General features: G+C 39.4%; 1 protein-coding gene and 1 long non-coding RNA gene across 4 annotated transcripts in view; one reads left to right on the forward strand and one right to left on the reverse strand.

Moving 5' to 3' along the window:
* Positions 1-23,304, reverse strand: part of PCSK6 (proprotein convertase subtilisin/kexin type 6) — a 183,120-nt gene that overhangs the window by 92,693 nt on the left and 67,123 nt on the right. The window lies entirely within an intron of this gene.
* LOC148107572 (uncharacterized) lies at positions 386-22,908 on the forward strand. Its single transcript, XR_015722123.1, has 4 exons — positions 386-534; positions 983-1,157; positions 4,710-4,857; positions 20,439-22,908. It is a non-coding gene; the product is annotated as an uncharacterized LOC148107572 (long non-coding RNA).

Consider the following 23,304-nt stretch of genomic DNA (forward strand, 5'->3'; position numbering starts at 1 on the left):
CCTATAAAACTCCCTGGACCCGACAATATTTTACATGCCCTGGAGAACTTGCTGAAATGAATGATTTTACAGGTCTCTGGGTCGAATGTGCACAACCAGCAGCCCTTTTTTCAGCGACCTGTCCTTCCTCCCCTCCCCCACTACTGATTTACAGTGCAACTTTCCAAATTACAGGCCTGTCGACGTGCAGTTGACCCTGTAAAGCAGCACGAGACACAGCATTGCCCCTGAACTTTCTGAGGAAATCCTCAATGTTAAAAGGCATGGCAAGGTCGGTGTGACTGGATTTGGAGATAAGGTCTTTAAAGAGGTCTTTACGGGAAAATGAGGCCATCTGGGTGGGCCTGAATCCAAGATGACTGGTATCCTTGTAAGAAGAGGAAATTCAGACGCAGACAACACACAGACCAAGTGATGACTGTGGGAGGACACAGCGAGAAGCAGCCGTCTGCAAGCCAAGGAGAGACGCCTCAAAAGAAACCCAACCTGCCGACACCTCGATCTTGGATTTCTAGCCTCCAGAATTGAGAGAAAGTAAGTTTCTGTTAGTGAGCTAAATAAAAGGGGGAAGCAAGGAGAAGAACGAACACACACACACACACACACACACCCCTCAATACAAGAAGTCAGTTATCAGCCCAGGTTGTCAATGTCTAGAGGAAGGCAGGGGAGCAGGACACGCTGGGCCCACTTTTGTTTATTGAAAAGTAATGTATTTTGCCTTCAGCGAATGAACGGCAATGCAAGAGCAATGAACAGCAGCAAGTAAAATTAGATTGTAGCTTCCTGAGTGTGATAAGTAGGCCTCCCCAACACATTTTGCTCATTAATCCTGAGTTTATTTTAGTAAATCCACAGAGAATTGGTTTTGGGTTTCTTTTTGTTTGTTTTTGGTTTTTTTTGTTTTTTTGGGGGGGGGGGGTTGTTTTGTTTTTTGGGTTTTTTTCCACTAAGACTACAGTACATTCTGTTCTACCAGCAGCCATTCTGGGCCAAGTGAGGTTTCAACAGTTGTTTAGAAGTGTTACACATCTAAAAGGTTTCTGTCAACTCCACTTATTGCCTAAGACCGTAACAGCGCTCTCCAGTCTCTGTGCCCACACGTGACAGCCTTGTTCTACCGACTCCAGGGAGCTGTGGTCTGCTGAGTTGTCAAGGTACGTCTACATCCACATTGTGACATGAAATGCATAGCGACCATTGGTTGAAGACCAAGCCAAGTCTCTCTTGGTCTCCTGCTCTGTTCTTGATCTCCTGATGGAACCAGGTCATCTCCTTCCAGAGTGGAAAGGCAGCTGTATACCAGTGGTATACCAGTAAACCCCTGGGCATGTCCTACCATAGAGCCCAGGGTCAATGGGATGAGGCCCATGGCAGCAAGGGTCTTGCATTAACCATGTCTTTTATTTTCTGTGATTCTGATGCTTTGACTTTTTGGGGCCTTGTTGATTCTGGAGGGACTGCTAACCCTTATACCCCAGGGCATTTAGATTGGGCAGGCCAATTCCTCAAAATAGTAAAGAACTCTCCCAGGAGGCATGTCTTCCATGTACCAATGAATCAATCCAGAGCCCACGCCTCCAGCCACCTCCATTAAGAAGCTCTTGGCGCCCTGGGCCACCCTCCACCTGGCCTAATCACCCACAGCCAGGTACCACACAACTAAGGACAGCCCCTCAGCCCCAGAGCCCACTGAAATTATTCAAACAAAGCAATACTAACCCTGCTTACTCTGCCATGCCTACTCCTTCCAGCAGAAACCACTAGAAAGGCTTCAGCCCACAACTTCCTTTGCTCCCTCTGCCTCCTGACCAATCCTGGTGCTTGCTCTCCTGGCCTCCATGGCTTGGAGTGTTCTCTCCTCTTGGGAAATATGAGTCACAAACTCTGTTCGATGGCCATTGTCTCCTGATCTGTTGGCCTCACTAGGCCTAAATAATAACGAAAGCTATAGCTTCAAACGGGTTACTCTTTCATAATCAGGTTCTGTTGATTTTTCGAAGAAGGTAAAAACTAGAAGAGACTCCGTCACTCTCTTGAGATTTGAAATCTAGAAGGGCTCTCTTGGTCTCCTGACCAGGGAGGAGGGGCCAGAGAACAAAACTGGATTACCCGGGGTGCACAAAGTGATTCAGGGACGGTTGGCGGCCTGGGACACTGGACATGACAGCATGCTTCTGAGCCAGATGGGGCACCCATATATCCACTCTGCATGTGGGGACAGCAAGGGACTCCGACGGGATGTGCACCTTTGGCTGAGTAAGGGAGCACGTGTCCCGAGCTGGCCTCTGAAGACAGTAAAAGTAAGACATTCACACTGCCACGAACAAAGGCCGCCTGAGGCTCAGCCCGTCCCTTAGACTTGAACACGCCCTCTCCCTGTCTGTCTTTCTCATATGTCCCCGGAAGCAGCTACTCCTCATTCAGCCTTTGTGAGGGCAATCTCGGGAGCCCAGATGGTGCACCCCAGGGCATTCAAGAGCCAGTCTTATCTGTCCTCTAGGGGTCGCTTGGGAGAGCATGGCTGCCCAGGAGACACAGGGGTGAGGTAGCTACGGCTGGTTCTTGTCTATCTTCTCCTTCCCATGGCTCCTGCTTAGCCTAGGGAGGCTCAGATCCAGCAGGCAGGGGCCTTTGATGACAATGTAGGGGTGAGGAGTAGCGAGGGGGGGACCCCAGCTCCCTGAGAGCACAGCTCCTAAGTAGTAGCTGCCCACATTCATTAAATCCCCCCACACCTCCCCAATGCATTTTAAATCCTCCTGCAGTTGAACATCTACTTGGAGCCTTTGAAGATTCATCTGTAGCTTAAACTGTCCTCTTAAAAAGGCTCACAAGCCTAAACTGCTTAATGGAAATGCTAATGAGACTGAGAATTCTGTGACTCTGAATTAACATAATTAACTAATTTATGAGCCCGGATTAATTTAGCTGTTATGTACTTAACATTTTCATGTTTATGAAAAGGAAAAACATGATTCAGTTCCCCAATCAAAATATGGAACAAAAACACCAAAGGAAATTTGGCTCTTGCTCTTTTACTTTTCCTTCCCAGAACCAGAGTAAACACAGGCTGAAAAGATGCACGGACTTCTTGAGGCTTGAGCTGGGGAGCTTTTCTAAGAATCTGCCAGGCCCGAGGTGGGGAGACCTCACAGCCTCCAGCTGCCCTGCTCCCCCCTGCTGCCCGCTCCGGAGCAGCCTTTTGGGACCTGCCTCGCAGGCCAGCGGTGTTTCCCCACTTCTGGAAGGACGATGGGATGTACCAAACACGCTGTGTCCCAGGTGACACTCGTCCTGCCTCGGGGAAAATATCTGAATCTTGTTAAGCATCGGCACGGGTGGGAAGCTTGCCCAAAGCGAGGCACCTCTGAAAGCTAAAGGGGCGCGGCTTCACTCACCTGCCCGCAAAGGATGCTGGGAGGTCCCCCCCCCACCCCGCCCGCCAAGAAGACCTGATGCGGTGACCAGGCTCGGACCCTCTGCCCACAGTCTGGGAGGGGCCTTTACGCCTCTGAGGACAGGAGGAAAGGCTCCATCCCATGGAGCGAAATCTTGTAGGTGAGCTGCTGTTGCTGCTGAGCTCCTGGCAGCCAAGTCTGAGAGCCGCCCACCACTGATGCCCACGGGAAGCAGGAGGGCTAAGAGGGACGGAGCATCACCCGCAACAAGAAAGAGGGAAACGATGCATAGGGCTGGCATTTTTTTTTTTTTAAGTGATGAGCCCTGGGTGTTATGCGCAACTGATGAATCATTGAACAAACACTACATCAGAAATTAATGATGTACTATACGTTGGCTAATTGAATTTAAATTTAAAAAAAAGAAAAAAAATAGAAAGTAAAGAAAGGTGTACTATAAAGCTCTGACAGGTTTTCTCGTTGATGTTCATTGGTTTGGGTTTTTTTTTTTTTTTTTTTTTTTTTTTTTTTTTTTTGTAATGCAAGTGCCTGGTTAAGCTTTAATGCTTAAGAGGCATCCAGCTTCAAAGACTATCTATCTCGAATAAACAAATTGCGAGCCACAGTAGATAAAGGGCCAGACCACTTTCCCCCACGGAGGCTCCTTTGTTTTAGAGATCTCTGTTGATTTTGATAAGGGACCATTTGGGCCACTTGTCTTTTCTCTCCCCAGCACTTGAAATTCCCACTCTCATGTTTTCAATTCACTGATAGAGTGAGCCCATGAAACTCTAGGTCCCCACCCTCACGCCCAATGAAGGCAGAGTTTCCCCCCGCCCAGCCCCCAGCTGGGCACTTTTTACCTATGACCTTTCGCTGTGTCATTTCCGGGTTGTCAGTAATAAACCTCTATTTTTCAGCTTTCTGATGCCTGTTGCTGAAAGGTGTCTTGCAATCATAAGAAGAAACACAAGGGTCTGCCCAGTTTTAACACTGGTTTGGAAAGGGGAGAAGTCTGTGCAAAGCTCACCTGGGGCCCACAGCAAATGACAGCATTACTATCAATGGGCTACCAAAACAAAAGGTTAAGTGAGAAGAGATGGGAATAGTGACCACTATCCTTTGTCTCTGCTCTCCTGTGTTATTGCCATTATCAGATGAAGGTTGAAAAGCCTGGTTTATTATACTTTAGGCTAAGAAAGAGAAACAAGGTCAGAATCACGTTTGGAAGGAATTCGAATTTGGTCAAGGAAAAGAACATATATGCACACATGGAACCTTCCTCTTTGCTTCTGTTTCTGCTCATAGGGCTTGGTGGCAGCTGTCCTCATTTGGTCACCGCTATGTCCCAGCGTTAGAGAGGCACCACGGCAAAGGGACAAACCAGGATTCAAGTCAGCAGGCCTGAGTTCACATCTGGGCTCTGCCTCCTTGCAGCTGTGTGAGTCTAGGCGTGGTAAGTCACCTCTCTGATTATCACTTTCCCCGGGTATGAAATGGCTGTCATAACTCCAACTCAGGATTGTTCTAAGCATGAGATGCCAAAAGCAAGCAGGGAGAGCTGCTACTATCATCACAAGAAAAACATTAAGGAGTTTGGACCATGACGGAAAACTGAGTGCTCTGTCTACCTCTCCTCAGGGCCCAAATCCTCAGAAATAACATGAAAAAGAGAAGAAAAAAGCAAATCAGGAACAGCCCTGGAAAACAAGATCAGAAGATGAGATCTTTCGAGGAATGGTGGCCAGATAGCAAGCAGATAGGATCAGCCAGCAGGAGCAATTCCAGAAGTGCCTGACATCTCAGGGCCTGGTGTATAAGGACAGGAGGAGCCCCTGGACAGGCATGGGTGGGAGGAGCTAAGGAAGAGGCAGGTTGGCTGCCTCCTCCTTTAGGCTGAGAGCCAGGAGCAGCACTTTTGTTGTTTATTCAAACACCAAAGCAGTGCAAGAGGGCCCTGCGGCCAGAGAGGTGGGACAGTGCCTCCTGGGGCAGAGGGAGTCCACCTACCACCCTGTCAGAAGTGACATTATCCAGCAGCAGATCCCTCCCCCTCCCACATGATAGACAGACTGCTGCCATCAGGCCTGACAACCACCACAACCAAACAAGGATCTGTGAGCACAAATGCGAATGGATAACCAATAATCAGCAATTAGGAGGAAAACCAACATTAAGAAAGAGAACCACCAAATTAAAAAGCTAAACTAAATGACAACAATAAGATGAACCCAAGGAGATATGGTTAATGCAGCAAATGGGAGGAAAGCTTCAAAGTAAGTGTCGCTAATATCCTTCACATGATGTAAGAAAATATTGCATCTTAAAAAAAAAAAAAAAGCAACTAGAAGCACTTCTTCCCATTCTTTCTGCTAAGAAAAGCCAAAAGCCTAGACACTGTGATTTGGAAAGGTAGAGAGAGAAGGCAGACTATCTAGGGAGATTGGGACCCAAGGAACAACATGGTGGTGAGTTCCCTGGAATTCTTTTTGTCTCACATATCCCAGATTTGGAAATGGAGATGCTGGCAACCTAGAAGTTCCAGTGGGAGCAGACCCCCCGAAAAGTCCCCCAAAGCCTGTTCCCTCTAGCCAAAGCACCAGCAAAGGACAACACAGCAAGACAGGAACTTTTTATACAATCACCACTTGAGCCAAACACCACAGACAAGACTGTGGCACTGCCCCACCCACAGCAGCAAAGACGAAGTGGGGAGCCTAGACTTTCGCCCTTGCCAGGCTATTATGAGGAACTCCAACAGCCCCCCTAGGTAAACAAAAGCAGGGCTTTTCCCCTGCCAACCAAAAAAGAGGCTCACCCCCACTGTGTCAGTGAAGGTCCTGTGGGGAAGCTTGGTCTTCCACCCTACCTGGCAGTGAGAACGTGTCTCTCTCCCTCCCCACTGGAGTCATATCAGGAGGCCTGGTGGTGAGTCAGGGTTTTCATCATCAACCACATAAGAAGGTGACCCCACAACAGAGGCCACATCAGGAGCTGGAACTCCCACCCTGCTCAGCAATGATGAGAATGCCTCCCACTCTCAGAAGCCAATAGTGGGTGAGTGAGTAGACTTGGATGCCTATCTATACCTGGCAACAACGAAGCAGTGGAGCCCCCTTCCCCTACCTAGCAGTGTCTGAGAAAGCCATCTGAAACATAAGGTTTATTTATTTGATAAAGATTTTATTTATTTATTTATTTATTTATTTATTTATTTATTTATTTATTTAAAGACTTTATTTATTTATTTGACAGAGATAGAGACAGCCAGTGAGAGAGGGAACACAAGCAGGGGGAGTGGGAGAGGAAGAAGCAGGCTCATAGCATAGGAGCCTGATGTGGGGCTCGATCCCATAACGCCGGGATCACGCCCTGAGCTGAAGGCAGACACTTAACTGCTGTGCCACCCAGGCGCCCCAATAAAGATTTTAAAGCAGCGATGATACAAATGTTTCTCTGAGAAATTACAAATATGCTTGGAACAAATGAAAAAAATATAAAACCTCAACAAAGAAACAGAAAGGCTCAGCAAAGAAATAGAAGATATGCATATGAAACAAGTAAAATTTTAGACTTGAAAATACAATAATCAAAATAAACTAAGTGAATGAATTTCACAATAGAATGCAGTGGATAGAAGAAAGAAAGAGTGAATTGAAAAATAGAATAATCAAAATTGCCCAGTTTTACAACAGAGAGAAAACAGACTAAAAAATAAAACAAAATAATAACAGCAACAAAACTCAATAAAAATAAACAGAGTCTGAGAGACTTCTGGAACTATAACAAAAGATCTAACACTCATGTCATTGGAGTCCCACAAGGAGAGGAGAAAGAGGCCAGGGCTGAAAAAGTACTAGAAGATATAATGGCTAAATTCTATCCAAATCTGGCAAGATACGCAAACCTTCAGCTACAATAGGCTTTCCTTCTTTCAAGTTTTCTAAATTATGTTTAATAATTGGAGCAAAAATTATAATACTGTCTGATGTGGTTCCGAATGTACATAGAGATATATTTAAGACAATTACAAACAGGAAAGGGTAATAAGATGTACCTCCCATACCTCCCTCAAGCGGGTAAAATGATAACACGCAAAGACTGTGATGTGTATATATAATGTAATTCCAAGAGCAATCAATAAAAAAGGTTATATAAGAAGATACACTTTAAAAGGCCATAGATAGGGGTGCCTGGGTGGCTCAATTGGTTGAGTGTCCAACTCTTGATTTTGGCTCAGGTCATGATCTCAGGGTCGTGAGATTGAGCCCCGAGTTGGACTCCACACTGGGTGTGGAGCCTGTTTGGGATTCTCTCTGTCTCTCTCCCTCTGCCCCTCCCCACCACGTGTGCTCTTTCTCTCTCTCAAAAAAAGAAAAGGTTTTAGATAAACAAAATGGATTCTTTTTTTTTTTAAAGATTTTATTTATTTATTTGACAGAGATAGAGACAGCCAGCGAGAGAGGGAACACAAGCAGGGGGAGTGGGAGAGGAAGAAGCAGGCTCATAGCAGAGGAGCCTGATGTGGGGCTCGATCCCATAATGCTGGGATCACACCCTGAGCCAAAGGCAGATGCCTAACGACTGCGACACCCAGGCACCCCAACAAAATGGATTCTAAAAAGTATTCAAATAACCTATAGGAAGGCAAGAAAAAGAAAAGAAACTAAAAACAAAGAGAACAAACAGAAAACAAAAGATAAAATAGCAAACTTCAATCCAAACATATTAATAATTACATTAAGTGTAAATGGTCTAAATATGGCAATTAGAAGGCAGAGATTGACAGGGTGGATTAAAAAACATGGTCCAAATATATGCTGTCTACAAGAAACTCATTTCAAATATAACAATATAGGCAGGATGAGAGTAAAGGATAGAAAAAATATCACTAATATAAAAACTTAATCAAATGAAAATAGTTGTAGCTATATTAATATGAGACAGACTATAGAGCAAAGGAAATTACCATAGACAGAAAGAGATATTTTATAATGATAAAAGGGCCAATTCACCAAAAAGATATAGTAATCTAAATGTATAAACACCAAACAACAGAGCTGCAAAATATGTGAACAAAAACTGGTAGAACTTAAAGGAGAAATACACAAGTCCACAATTATAGTTGAAGACTTCAATACTCTTCTCTCAGCAATTAATAGAACTAGACGTATAATCAGTAAGTATATGAAAGACCTCAACAACTTGACAAATGTTCTTGTCAACATTTTTATTTTTTATTTTTTTAAAGATTTTATTCTTTTATTTGAGAGAGAGAGAGTGAGCATGAGTGGGGTGGGGGAGGGGCAATGGGAGAAGAAGAGGGAGAAGCAGACTCCTGGCTGAGCAAGGAGCCTGATGCAGGGCTTGATCCCAGGACCATGGGATCATGACCTGAGCTGAAGGCAGATGCTTAACTGACTGAGCCACCAAGGTGCCCTGTCATCAACATTTTTAGGACACTCCACCCAACAACAGGAGAACAAACATTCTTTTCAAGTGCCAACAGAACTTATACCAAAATAAATTAGATCCTATGTCATAAAACAAACCTCAACAAATTTAAAAGAATTGAACTCACACAGAATGTATTCTCCAACCACAATGGAATCAAACTAGTAGTCAGTAACAGAAAGATAACAGAAAAATATCCAAACACTTGGAAACAAAACAAAATACTTCTAAATAATCTATGGGTCCAAGAAGGAGTCTCAAGGAAAAAAAAAATACACTCAACAAAAATGAAAAGACAACATGTCAAAATATGGGAGACACAGCTAAACTACCGTGAGAGGGAAATTTATAGCACTATTGTTTAAGCTAGAAAAGAGGAAAACTCTCCAATCAATAACCTAAGCATCCACTTCAAGATCCTGGAAAAAGCAAAGCTAAGCAATCCCAAAGCAAGAGGAAGGAAGGAAATAATACAGATAAGAGCACAAGACAATGACATTGAAAATGAAAACACTGGAAAAAATAATGTAACAAAGAGCTGGTTTTATGAAAATCAACAAAATTGATAAACTTCTAGTAAGAACGACAAAGGAAAAAAAGAGAAGACACAAGTTACCAGTATCAGGAATGAAACAGAATATTATCACAGACTACACAAACATCAAGTGTATGTAAGGTAATAATACCACAAACAACTCCACACACATAAATCTGACAACTTAGACAAAACGGACCACTTCCTCAAAAAATACCAACTGCTACAACTCACCCACTATGAAATGGGTAATTTGAATAGCCCTAATACTTTTCAAGAAATTGAATTTGTGATTAAAAATAAATAATTTCCCCAAAAGATCTCCAGGTCTGTATGATTTCATGGGAGGATTCTACTAAAAGTTTAAAGAATTAACACCAATTCTACACAATCACTTTCAGAACATACAAGATGAGGGACTACTTCCCATTTCATTTACTGAAGCTAGTACTACCCTGATACAAAAACTAGACAAAGCCAGTACAGGAAAAAAGAAAGAAAGAAAGAAAATAACAGACCCAAAGTCTTCATGAATATATATACAAAAATCCTCAACAAAATAATGGCAAAGAGATTTCAATAATATAGAAAAAGAAAACACCATTACCAAGTGGGGTTTATCCAACAGATTCTAGGCTGGATCAATATTCAAAAATCAACCAACCTAACCTATCACATTAACAAGCTAAAAAAGAAAAATCACATAATCATATCACTCACTGAGGAAAAAAGCAGTGACAAAATTCAATATTCATTCATTTAAAAAATATTTTATTTATTTAATTGACAGAGGGAGAGAGAGAGCACAAGCAGGGGAAGCAGCAGGCAGAGGGAGAGGGAGAAGCAGGCTCGCCACTGAGCAAGGAGCCCAATGTGGGGATTGATCCTGAGCCAAAGGCAGATGCTTAACTGACTGAGCCACCCAGGTGCCCCAATATCCATTCATTTTTTAAAAATTCTCCAAAAACTAGAACTAGGAGGGAACATTGTCAGCTTCCTAAAGAGCATCTACAAAAACCCTGTAGGTAACATTATACATAATGGTGAAAGTCTTAATGCTTTCCCTTGAAGATAAGGAACAAGATAAGGATGTCTACTCTAGGTTGTAAGTTCTAGCCAGGGCAATAAGGCAAGAAAAGATAAAAGGCATGTAGATCAAAAAGAAGAAATAAAACTACCTCTATTTGCAGATGACATTATCAAGTATAAAATCTCAAGGAATCTCTCTTAGAACAAATGAGTGCATTCAGAAAGACTGCAGGATACAAGATCAACATACAAAAAACAATTACATTTCTATATATTAATGATGAACACATGGACATCAAAATTCAAAATACAATGCTTATCAATGCTTAACACATGGACATCAAAATTCAAAATACAATGCTAATAAAGAAACCAAAGATTTAAATGAATGGAGGGACACAGTGGATGAGTAAAAAGACTCCACATAGTAAAGATGTCAATTATCCCAACTGATACATAGGTTTAACACAATCCCTACCAAAAGCCCAGCAAGATTTTTCTGTAGATATTGACAAGAAATGATAAAACTTGTATGGAAATGCAAAAGAACTAGAACAGCTAAAATTATTTTGAAAAAAGAAAAACAAAGTGGGAGCAATCAGTTTACCCTGTTTCACAACTTATATATTGCTACAATAATCCAGACTGTGCTACACTGGCAGAGGGACAGACACACAGATCAATAGACCAGATGGAGAACCCAGAAATAAATTCCCACAAGTGTGCCGGTCTGATTTTTGACAAAAGTGCAAAAGCAACTCAATGGAAGAAAGACAGGCATTTTAACAAATGGTGCATAGGCATCCATAGGCAAACAAAACAAAAACCCTTGACCTATGTCTCACACCTTATACAAAATCAACTCAAGATTTCTCAAGATGGAATTGAAAATATAAAATTTAAACCCATAAAAAACTTTTAGAAAAAAAAATATCTTCAGAATCGAAGACAAGGCAAAGAGTTCTTAGACTGATACCAAAAACCTTGATCCATAAAAGGAAAAATTCATAAATTAATTTCATCAAAATTAAAACTTCTACTCTGCAAAAGACCCTGTTAAAAAGAATGAAGACACAATCTACAGAATGGGAGAAAATATTCACAAACATAATCATCAAAGGACTAGTAGGTAGGATATATAAAAAATGCTCAACACTGAACAGTTAAAAATCAAACATTACAATTAGAAAATGAACAAAAGCTATTAAGAGACATTTTACTAAAGAGAATATATAGATGGCAACTAAACACATGAAAAGATTTCCAACATCACTAGCCTTGGGGAAATGCAAATTAATATCACTACATACTTACCAGAATGGCTATAATTAAAAAGTGATGTTACCAATTACTGGCAAGCATGCAAAGAAACTGGATCATTCATACATTGCTAGTGGAAATGTAAAATGGTACAGCTTCTCTGGAAAACAATTTGCCAGTTTCTTTTCTTTCTTTTTCTTTTTTTCTTTTTTAAGATTTCATTGATTTATTTGAGAGCGAGAGCACAAGCAGGTGGAGGGGCAGAGGGACGGGGAGAAGCAGGCTCCCCGCTGAGCAGGGAGCCAGATGTGGGGCTCGATCCCAGGACCCTGGGATCATGACCTGAGTGGAAGGCAGACACTTAACCACCTGAGCCACCCAGGTGCCCCCAATTTGCCAGTTTCTTAAAAAAATAAACACATAACTATTATAGAAACCAGCATTGCCCTCCAGGATATTTATTCCAAAGCAATGAAGACTTATATTCACAAGAAACCTACACAAGAATGTTTCTAGGTGCTTTATTTTAATAGCCCAAACCTAGAAATAACCCAGATGTCCTTCAATGGGTGACTGTGGTACATCCATACCACGGAATACTACTTTTCAATAAAAAGGAACAAACTACTGATATACACAGCAGCCTGGATGAATTTCCAAAGCATCATGCTGAGTGAAAATACCAATTCCAAAGGCTACATAGTATATGGTTTCATTTATATAACATTCTTGAAATGACAAAATTATAGAAATAGGAAACAGATGAGTGGTTCGTTGCCAAGGGATTAGGGAAGGAGTTAGAGTGGAAGTATGTGTGCTATAAAAGGACAGCATGAACGATTCTTTGATGATGGAATTATTCCATATCTTCACTGTATCAATATCAATATCCTGGTTGTAATATCGTACTATTGTTTTGCAAGATGTTGCCATTATGGAAAACTGGGTAAAAGATACATTGGATTTCCGTTTATTTCTTACAATCCATGTGAATCTACCAATTATTTCAAATAGAAATTTAACTGAAAACATCAACTAGAAGTCCTAGATGAGAAACTGTTTTCAGAATTTACAAACTGAACAGATAGGGTATCAGAGAGCTAGAAGACTGAGTTTAGGGATTCTCCCAACACCCAAGACAATGATAACCAAAGAAACTGGTCCATCTTATAGTTAAGCTCACATAATTATTGAAGTGTACTGTTTAACTGTTAATAACAATATGGAGTCTTCAAAGGGCTCACTGAGAGTCAGGCAGGAAAATGAAAACAAACTCACATCCAGACACACAGAGGTTGAGTTCCAGAACAATGAAAAAGAAAAATCCTAAAGATTTCTGGAAGATAAACACAAATTATCTGAAAAGGAACAAAAATTAATATTGGCATTGGAACCCTCATCTGCAACACTAAATGCCCAAAGACGATAGGGGCTATGTTTTTAAAATTCTGAGTGTAAATTATTTTGAACCTAAAATCTCAACACAGCCAAATTTGTTGGGAGAAGATAAAGCCTTCAAGAACTCAGAAAAGTTATTACCTAGACAACCTGTATAGGAACACTTAAAAATATCTTTTAGAAGAATGAATGATTTAATAAAAAAGACAACCTTGTAAAACAAAAATTTAACATAAAGAAAGATCAAAGAAACAATGGTGACCAAAGAAAATTGTTCACCTTTATGTTTAAGCTGACATAACTGTTGTACAATGTAAAACTGTTAATATCAATATGGAGTGAAAATCCTGGATGGCCCCAATTTGGGGAGGTGATGAAGGAAAAGAGAAGATGGCAGAGGGAAGGCGAGGTATGATAAGGTTCTTCTTTTGCTCAGGAGACGGGGATAGGTACTGAGTAATGCTAAACAGTGCAGGAAAATATAAATTCAAGTAGGTGTGCCTCAGGGGATTAGAAAGACAGAATTAGAATGTAAAGATTTCAAGCCATTAGAATGAAAGAAAACAACGAAAAGAGAAGAAACTACATCTGTCTAGCAAAGGGTGGGGAAGTAAGAGAAACAGAAAGAAAAAAACGGTAAAAATAAGTCAGTAAACTAAGTCAATTAAGAGAAAGCAAAATAGGGTCACAGAGATAAACTTAAATATATCTGAAATCAGAACAGGTGTGAACATATCAAATTCCCTCTTTGAAGCAATTCTTAGACTGTATAAGAAAAGTAAGTAAATAAAGCCAGATACAGGCTGCTTGCAAAACTAAGGCTAGAAATAAAGGAATGAAAAATATATGAGGAAAATGATGATAAAAAGAAGAATGAAAGGCAAAAAGAGAATGAAATGAAGAGAGGATTTTTATATTGATTAAAGAAAGATTCATTACACCCACAAGAGATAACTTTTGTGTCCCTTGTAACACAGCTATGAAACTTACATACCAACGCTTGAGGGAAATCAACAAATCTGCAATCATCATGGAGACCAACATCCCTTCCCAGAAACTGACCAGGCAGAGAGAACACAAGACTCCCAAACTTTTGAAAGAGCTTAATCAGGCCCACAGGTGACACACATGGATGCCTACAGGCACTGGGAAGGCAGGACAAATGGCTGAAGGGGACACGTGGCTCAAACCCGGCAGTAAGGGAGATGGATGAACTGCTCTTTGAAGGAGCAGCCTCTGTGCAGGCCCAGCTAACTGCTGCCATGAAGGAATGAGGCCCAGCATGGCCAGAGCTCCTGAATTTTCAAGAGAAACCCTTATTTTCATAGAAAATCCCTTGATTTATAAATGTTTGCATAAGTTTTAAAAAAACATTTGTGTGGGTCACACAAAACACATCTGTAGGCCAAGGCAGTCTGTGGGCCACCAGTTGCAACCTCTGATCTAATTTATATAGATTTTTGTACTCAATAAGCATAGAATAAAAATACTCTTCAAAAACCCATTGGAATATTTACAAAAATTGAACATGCATTAGACCACAAAGAAACACTCCACAAATCCCAAAAGGCAGAAATTATACAGAACACAGCCTCTGATCCCAATGCAATGAAGTTAAAAATTAGCAACAAAAGGAGTGCCAAAAAAAATTTACCCAGTTGGGAAAAAAATTTAAATCCCTTATAAATAACTCTTGAGTTAAGAAGAAAAATCAAAGCTCAAATAAAAATTATTTAGAAAAGAATAACAATAAGAGCACTATATAATTAAGCCAGAGATAGGTAATGGGAGGAAAGTATATAGAACATTTATTTACTTATTAGAGCACATCAAAGCCTGAAAATAAAGTACTAAGCATTCTTTTCAGGGAGCTAGGAAAAAAACAATAACAAAAATTAAAAAGCCAAAAGAATTAATAAACAAAGGAAAGTAGAGTTCATGAGTTAGAAAACAAAAGAATTCAAATAATAGTAATTTAAAAAGATCAAAATCTTGTTCTCAAAAAAAAGCTATTTCTTGCAATAGCAAATTTTTCATTAGTCTGATCAAGGAATAAAGGAGAGATGCCACAAATAAGATTAGGAACAACTATAAGTGTGGAGGATATATCTTTTTAATTATAAGAATACAATATTAAATTTATAGGTCATATATTTGAAAACTGGAGAAATGAATACTTCTGTAGAAAAATTTAACTACCAAAAGTTCCTCAAGGAGAAATAGAAAACCTGAATAGACTTAGCCCTTTAAAGAGTCACCGTGTCTGGTCAAATTGATTTATCAGCCCTACCAACATTTAAGAAAGCAGGCAATGTCCACAGTATATGAACTGTTTCAGAGCACAGTAAAAGATGGAAAACTTCATAATTCATTCTACAAAACCAGCATAATTCTGTTACCCAAAATGGAGACGGACATCACAAAACACAACTGTAGTTCAAACTATCTGATAGACAAAGATTCAAAAACCATACATAACATTAACAATTGAACACAGCAAGCAGTGTATTAAAAGAACAATACCCATAATCAAATAGAACTTATTCTAAGAATGGAAGAATGAAATTTCCACTGTTAGGAAATCTATGACTGTAATTTACTATATTAAACCGATTAAATAGTAAACTTGAAAAGCAACAGAATTATCTCAATAGACGCTTTTTAAAAAACATGTAGTAAAATTCAATTAATCCATTCCTGATCAAACCTCTTAGAAATCCAGGAATATAAAAATTTCCTTAATTTAGTAAAAAGTAATTACAGAAAAACTACAGAAGACATCTACAAATGGTATAATACAGGGACATTCCTGTATAAGCAGGAAATAAAACAACAAAACCTATAAATCACCACTATTTAATACTCATCAGGAGTCCCTATACATTGAAATAAGACAGGAAAAAGAAATGAGTTATTAAAGAGATTAAAAAAACCACCATTACATTTACAGAGAGCTTTTATTTACATCAGTCCAGAAAAGCCAAGAGAACAAAAAATTATAACCCCAATAGAGTTCATTAAGGTGGCCAGATACAAAAACCCAGCACACGAAAATTAATAGTTTTCCTATATCCATTTCAATAATAACCAACTGGAAATATAATTTAAAAAACCAACCTAGACATAAACCTAACAGGAAATGCATGAGACTGATATGAAGACAGTGATAACACTTTTAAATGATGTCAAAGAAGACCTGAATAAAGAAAAACATACCATGCTCCTGCGTGGGAAGACTCAATATTGTAAAGATGTCAATTCTCCCCCAATTAATCTATAATTTCCATGCAATCCCAATCAAAATCCCAACAGGATTTTTTATGGAACTTGACAAGCAGATTCTCAAGTTCATCTGAAAGAGAAAATGTGCAAGAATAGCCAAGAAATTTTTGAAAAAGAACAGTTAAGAGGAAATTTGTCCTATAAGTTATCCAAAAAAAATCCTCTTAAACTATAATAACTAATAGTGAAGTCTTGTTTAGGGTTTGAAAAAAAACAAGCTAATGGAACTAATGAAACAATGGAGGATAAGGGTGGCATGTGCAGATCACTACATATAAACTGCAGGGAAAAATAAAGTTAGATCTCTCTTTCACACCATATACAGAAATAAATTCCATATGGATTAAAAAGCTAAATGCAAAAGACAAAACCACAAAAGCTTTAAGATGAACTATTCTTCTAAAACTAAGTTTTTAGAAGAAATACAGGACAATCGATTTATTATCTTGGACTTTTCTAAGCAAGATCCCAAACCCAAGAGTCACAAAAGTGATTAACTAATCTAACAACATAAAAATTTTAAACAGATTTTTATTGAAATATTTACACATAGAAAAAAGGCACAAATCATCAATGTACAGCTCTACAACTTAATTAAAAATTAAAAATTTCTATGAAATGAAAGAGACGACTTCCAGTTAAACACAGAGTACCCCACTCTCCTCTCTGGAAACAATGAAGATGACACATGGCTCTGTGATTCCTAGGAGTGTAATTTCTCCATAAAGTAGGTGATGCACCTGAGGCCCTTATGACCAGGGCACAGGTGGCCAGGGGGTTGAGGGGAGGGTTTGTTTCTTTGCCACACTGTATTTCTTTCACAGCAAAAGTGAAAAGTCTATTATTTTAGAAACAGTGAGTCCTGACCAAGAACTACACAAACACACTGTCTTTCCAAGAACAGGCATTTTGGGGCACCTGGGTGGCTTAATCGGCTAAGTGTCTGACTTTGGCTCAGGTCATGATCTCAGGGTGCTGGGATTGAGCCCCTCATTGGGCTCCCTACTCAGTGGGGAGTCTCCTTGTCCCTCTCCCTCTCCCTCTGCCCCTCCCCTAGTTTGTGCTCTCTGCCTCCCTCTCAATAAATGAAATCTTAAAAAAAAAAAAAAAAAAAAGAACAGGCATTTTTTGTGACATAGTTTGTTGGAGGAGAAAAAGTAAGTGACAATCAGCTCTGCCCTATCCCCACTGTGGTGAGCATGAGTTAATGCTAATTCACTGGTGAGGGGAGAGGAGCTCTTAAAGCTACTAGACTGGCAGAAGAGAAGGATCTGGGCCCACAAACCCAAGTCCTCAGTGCCTGCAGCCTTGCTCCCTTCCCTCCTCCTTCCCACGTTTCACCCCCCATATTTTAGCATCTCACTGGCCTAGGGAAAAAGCCTTCATCTGCTCTCCAGCCAGTCATTAATAATAACCAGAAAGTGATTAGCATGACATCTATGCAACAATCCTACAAGAAACAAGGGAAAATGTGGCATAACAAGTACAAGAGAGTGATGAAAGCATAAACAAACATTTCTGCATAATTGAATGAAAATACAATTTCTCTCTGAAGCAAGAGATCAAAGATATACAAGTGTTCAATGAAGAGATGACAAGGCAACAGAAGGAGGCCCCACGTGTGTTCATCCTCAGGACAGAAATAGAAGGAAAACATTAAACAATTTTAGGAATGAAAGCTTTACTAGAGTTTTTTCTAGGAAAAAAAAAACATTGATGAAACTGCCAAAGACATGGAGGACAGGCTTGAGAAAAACTGAAAAAAATAAATAAAATGGGAAAGAAATGAAAAGTTAAATATGATTAGAAAGGAATACAGAAGTCAGCAACTAGAAATCCAATATATGTATAAGTGGTACGCACCAAGAATAGAACTGCATATATGGAACCCAAAATATTCAAAACAATAATAGAAGAAAATTTGCCTGAAATAAAATACCCAGATCTTTTCAAGTGTATTGAATCCCAAGAAGAGCTGCTATAGAATACTCCTCACCCACAGGTGGCCCAGCAAATCTACTGGACTTCATGTTTAAAGGAAGAATTCTACACAAGCCAAAAAGTCAAGTCACCTACAAGGGGAAAAAAATCAGGTTGACCTCAAACTTTTCCAAGCAACAGTGAATCCAGGGGACAAACAAGGTGATGTTTGCTAAGTTTTGTAAGGATATAACAGATAACACAGATCTAATTCAAGTGTAAAGGCAACCTTTGGACATTCTCAAAGATGAAAGAACTAGGAAAATACAGCACCTGTTAGCCTTTCCTGAAGAAAATTCCTCAGTGATGAAATCCAGTGAACTAAGAGATGAATTAAAATAAATAACTTGGGAATAGAAAAGCTGTACTGAAAACGATGGTGGTGAACCAAGGCTAAGTAAGTGTGAGAATCATAGTGACAGATGATTACCATTGAACCCTGACAATGTAACGACAAAGACAAAAATCTGAAATCAAGGTGTGAGGGTGAAAAGGTGCTGATTATCTAATGATCCACTATGGGGAACATGTAATTAAAAAAAAAAAAAGTAACCCTAGACTCTTAAAGATTTTCATAATCTTGGGTGTGTGTGTGGTTTTTTTTTTTTTAATAACCTTAGAGGAGTATTTGAGAAAATATTTCATCATAGTGAAATGTTTATGTGAAGCCCAGCAATCCCTCATTTCAAGTTAAGTTTGTTTTTCTTCTGTTAAATTCACATAAGTCAAATTAGACATTAAAAAAGTAACCTTGGCCTCTGAAAGATTTTCACAATCTTGGGATTTGTTTTGTTTTTAATAACCTTAAAGGGTTATTTGAGAATATATTTCATTACAATGAAATATTTATGTGATGTTCAGCAATGTCTTCATTTCAAGTCAAGTTTCTTTTTCTTGTTACATTCACATAAATCAAATTAAGCATAAAACTAAACATTAAACAAATATATAAAGTTTAAATATAAAATTAAATCTGGAGTTCAGCAGTTATTCAGTTTGATTCAATTTCTCATGTTAAGTTTGCATAAAATTAAGCTTAATATATTTTACTGAAAACAAGTATGATCAAATGTCAATGAAATAATAGCCATCCATCCACCCATCCATCCATCCACCCACCCATTCACCCATCCATTCATCCATCCATCCATCCATCCATCCATCCATCCATCCATCCGTATATATGGTTTAAAGATTTCTGTTAAAGAGTACACTTAAAGAGCTGGGGCCAGAGCCAGGTTGGTTTGATCTTGTGGCAAATTACTTTAACCTCTCTGGCCCTGATCACTAAAATGGGGATAAGAACAGCACCTATAACATAGTGTTTTATGGAGGTTATATAAGAATACATAAACAGACCTTAGATCAGTGCCTATTAACTGGCAAACATTTAGTAAGTACTGGTTATTCTTATTTTCACCAGGATCTAGATATTTTACCTTCTTCTCTGTACTCCTCCATACTTTGATAAATCATTGCATGTATTTTGGAGCTATCCTGACTTACTAGTAATGTTCCAGCAAGAATATTACTTTAAAGATAGGATTTGGACAGTTCTACTAATTCTTTCATTTGATTTAATTATTTTAATGCAATAGAACATATAAGAAATTACAAATTTACAGAGCAAGTGTGTAGAAAAAAATTACTCCATTTGTATAAATATGTGATCGAATTTTTAGGAGCCCATCTGTGGTGATTTTAAACCATAGCCACAAATTCTTTGACACTTTTCCATTCAAAAGGTGCAGCCTAATTTCTCTCCCCTTGAGTGTTTGTTAGACTTAATGATCCATTTCTCTGAAGTAATGGTACATGACTTCTAAGAGTAGGTCATAAACATTGCTGCTTCTTTCTTCTCTCTCTTGAATCACCTTAAATGAAAGAAGTTAGCTACCAATAAGGGTGCCTGGGTGGCTCAGTGGGTTAAGCGGCTGCCTTCAGCTCAGGTCATGATCCCAGGGTCCAAGAATCAAGCCCCACATCAGGCTCCCTGCTTGATGGGCACCTGCTTTACCCTCTCCACTGCTTGTGCATGCACTCTCTCTCTCTCTCTCTCTTTCTCAAGTAGGTAAATAAAATCTTTTTTTTTTTTAAAGAAAGTTAGCTACCATGTTATGGTGATGCTCTAAGAACCCTCTGGAGAGCTGCACGTGGTGAGGAATCAAAGAAGAAGGACTTCTGCCACCAGCCAGCAAGGAATGGAGGATTCCAGCCAATAGCCAAATAAGTGACCCATCTTGGAAGTGGATCCTCCAGCCCCAATCAAGCGTTCAGACTACAGTCACAGCCAACAGCTTGACTGCAACCTTATGAGTGACCCTGCCACTATCTCTGCTAGATAACAAATGCTTGTTGGTTAAGCAGCTACATTTTGCAGTAACTGTCATGCAGCAATAATACATAATATATCATCTATTCAATAAAGAAATATAAACCACAAATTTTAGTTCTAATAACAGCAGAGTAGATTCTATCATGCTAACTCCTCTAAAAAATAATAATGATAAATTCTCAACAAAAGATTTATTAAATAGGAACACAACTTTTTAAGGGCATTGGAAAGCAATAAGAAGAAGGCAGAGGCAGGCAGGGGATTCAGTTCCTGAAAGAAGGGGAGCATACTGGGCATGATGCAAGTTTAAATAACTTTCCTCTGAACTCCCTAATTCTCTTGGTATAGAGGGGCAAGAACTCAAGCAGAAAAGTGCAATCTCATTCTCCTGGGAAGTTATGGGATGGAGTTTGGGACTGCTAGAGCAGCTGGAAATTGAGATAAATCCCAGAAAGGAGAGAGCCACAGAAGAGGACATATAAACTCCCCTCAAACACTTGGCTGACCCCTGAACTAAACATGTTTGGGCAAGACTCTAAGAAGTTCAGGAGGAAAAGACCAGCTGGAGGCCGAATGAGCTGAGTGGGTATTTCGGCTGCTGCCCATTGCAGGGGAGCCAGTTTGGAGTTTGACTCTGCCAAGTTAGAGGTCTTGGTAAACATTTCGATCTTTCCACTGAGATGCCAAAAGGGTCACGATCCAAAAGTAAAGACCGTGTGATTGGGATAGAGAATCTAGGGGCAAATCAGAAAGAGACCAACCATAAAAAAATGAATAATCAAACCTCCATATGTTCAAATTGAACTGACTGCTAGAACAAAATTCAACAGCATTCAAAGATCACAGAATCCAGGGTCTCTACAATGTAGTACAACAATGTCTAGTTTACAGCAAAAATTTACCAGCCATGTGCAAAGAAACGAGAGTATGTGACCCATTGTAAAAAGAAAAATCAATCATTAGAAACACTCAGAAATGACCTAGATATTGGAATTAGTACAAGTCTTTAAAGTAACTCTTACAATTATGTTAAAGAATCCAAAACAAAAGATAAAAATAATGGGTGAAGAGAAGAATCTCAGGAAAGACCTAGAAACAGTAAAAAAAAATGTCAAGTGGAAATCACTAGACCGAAATGCCGACATCTAAAAGTCAAAAAAAAAAAAAAAATCTTTGGATGGAATTAACAACAGATTGGACACAACAAAAGAAAGTATTAATGGACCAGAAGACATCCTATAATTTGAAGCACACAGAGGAAAAAAGGACTTAAAAGAATGAATACAGCCTCAATAACCTGTAAGGTATATGAAGTACTCTAACAACTACAACTGGTGCCCAAAGAGAGGAGAGAGAAAATAGAGTTGAAAAAAAATTAAAACAAATACTAACAGAAATTTTACCACATTTGACTTAGACCAAAGAATAAGAACAAGCCACTAGGAAGCCAAGTAAACCCCAAGCTAGATAAACATGAAGAAAATTACATCAAAGGACATTATAGTCACAGGCAAAGCACAGATAGAAAAAAAGAAATCACATTATGTAAACGGGGAACAACAATAAGGATTGTAAATGACTCATCACCAGAAACAACGGATAAGAGAAGAAAATTTTTAAAGTGTTGAAAGAAAAACAGTTCACATTAGAATTCTATGTTCAGCAAAATTTCTTTCAAAATTGAGGATGAAATCAAGACACTTTCAGATAAATGCTCAGATAAATTGTCATCAGTACATCTGCACTTCAAAAAATATGAAAAAAAAATTCTCAGGCTAAAGAAAAATTGAAACCACATAGAAATCTGAAGCTGGAAAGTAAGGATGAGCACTGGGAATGGTAAATATGTAGGTAAATATATTCCTTTCCATTAATATTTTAAAGTCAACTTTTTAAAGCAAGAATAACAATGGCTATGGGTTTACAACATATGAAGTAAAACATAAAAACAACAGCATGAAGCATGAGATTAAGTGTGAATTCAAATACTCTGTTTTAGGTTCATATCTAATACATGAAATGGTATAAGCGTGATTCCAGATAGATTGGAAAAAGTTAGGAGATATACTTTAATCTCTTCAACAACAGCTAAAAAAAAAAAAATTAAAGTGTAAGCTCATGGTCAGTTCCATGGGCATCTCAGAAAAATTCTGCTGTGTGTTAGCACACGCAGAGAGGGAGGCTATGTTAGGGGTGTCGAAGGTTGCCCTGTCCAGGGCTGGGCTTGAAGGAAGAAGGGGTGACTGCCTGTGTGGCGGGGCTGGAGCTGTGTACAAGCATCTTTGGAGGCACAGCTGTTACAGGTCCCCTGGGTCAATGCCAGCCTCCAACACCACACTTGCCTCTCCATGGCCAGCCCCACCCTAGGGTCCCTAACCCTATGTGGCATGCCTCCATGCTGTGAATCCTATTTTTCCCTCAGCACTTTCTCTGTTCCCAGTCAAATTCTCTCATGTTGAGCTCATGCCATGTGCTCATGCTTCTGCCCTCACCGAGTGCTCGCCCTGCCATACTTGGGACCCCCTGTCTGCCTCCGTCATTTCAGCATTTGATCTGGTACTATCTTTCGTGTTTGCACTGTTCATCCCAAAGACATGTGGAGCTCCTAGAAGGTCCCAGATTGTGTCTTT

The sequence above is a fragment of the Ursus americanus genome, chromosome 28 (genome assembly GCF_024610735.1).
Source record: "Ursus americanus isolate L20-20 chromosome 28, mUrsAme1.1.p, whole genome shotgun sequence".
Taxonomy (NCBI): Eukaryota; Metazoa; Chordata; class Mammalia; order Carnivora; family Ursidae; genus Ursus; species Ursus americanus.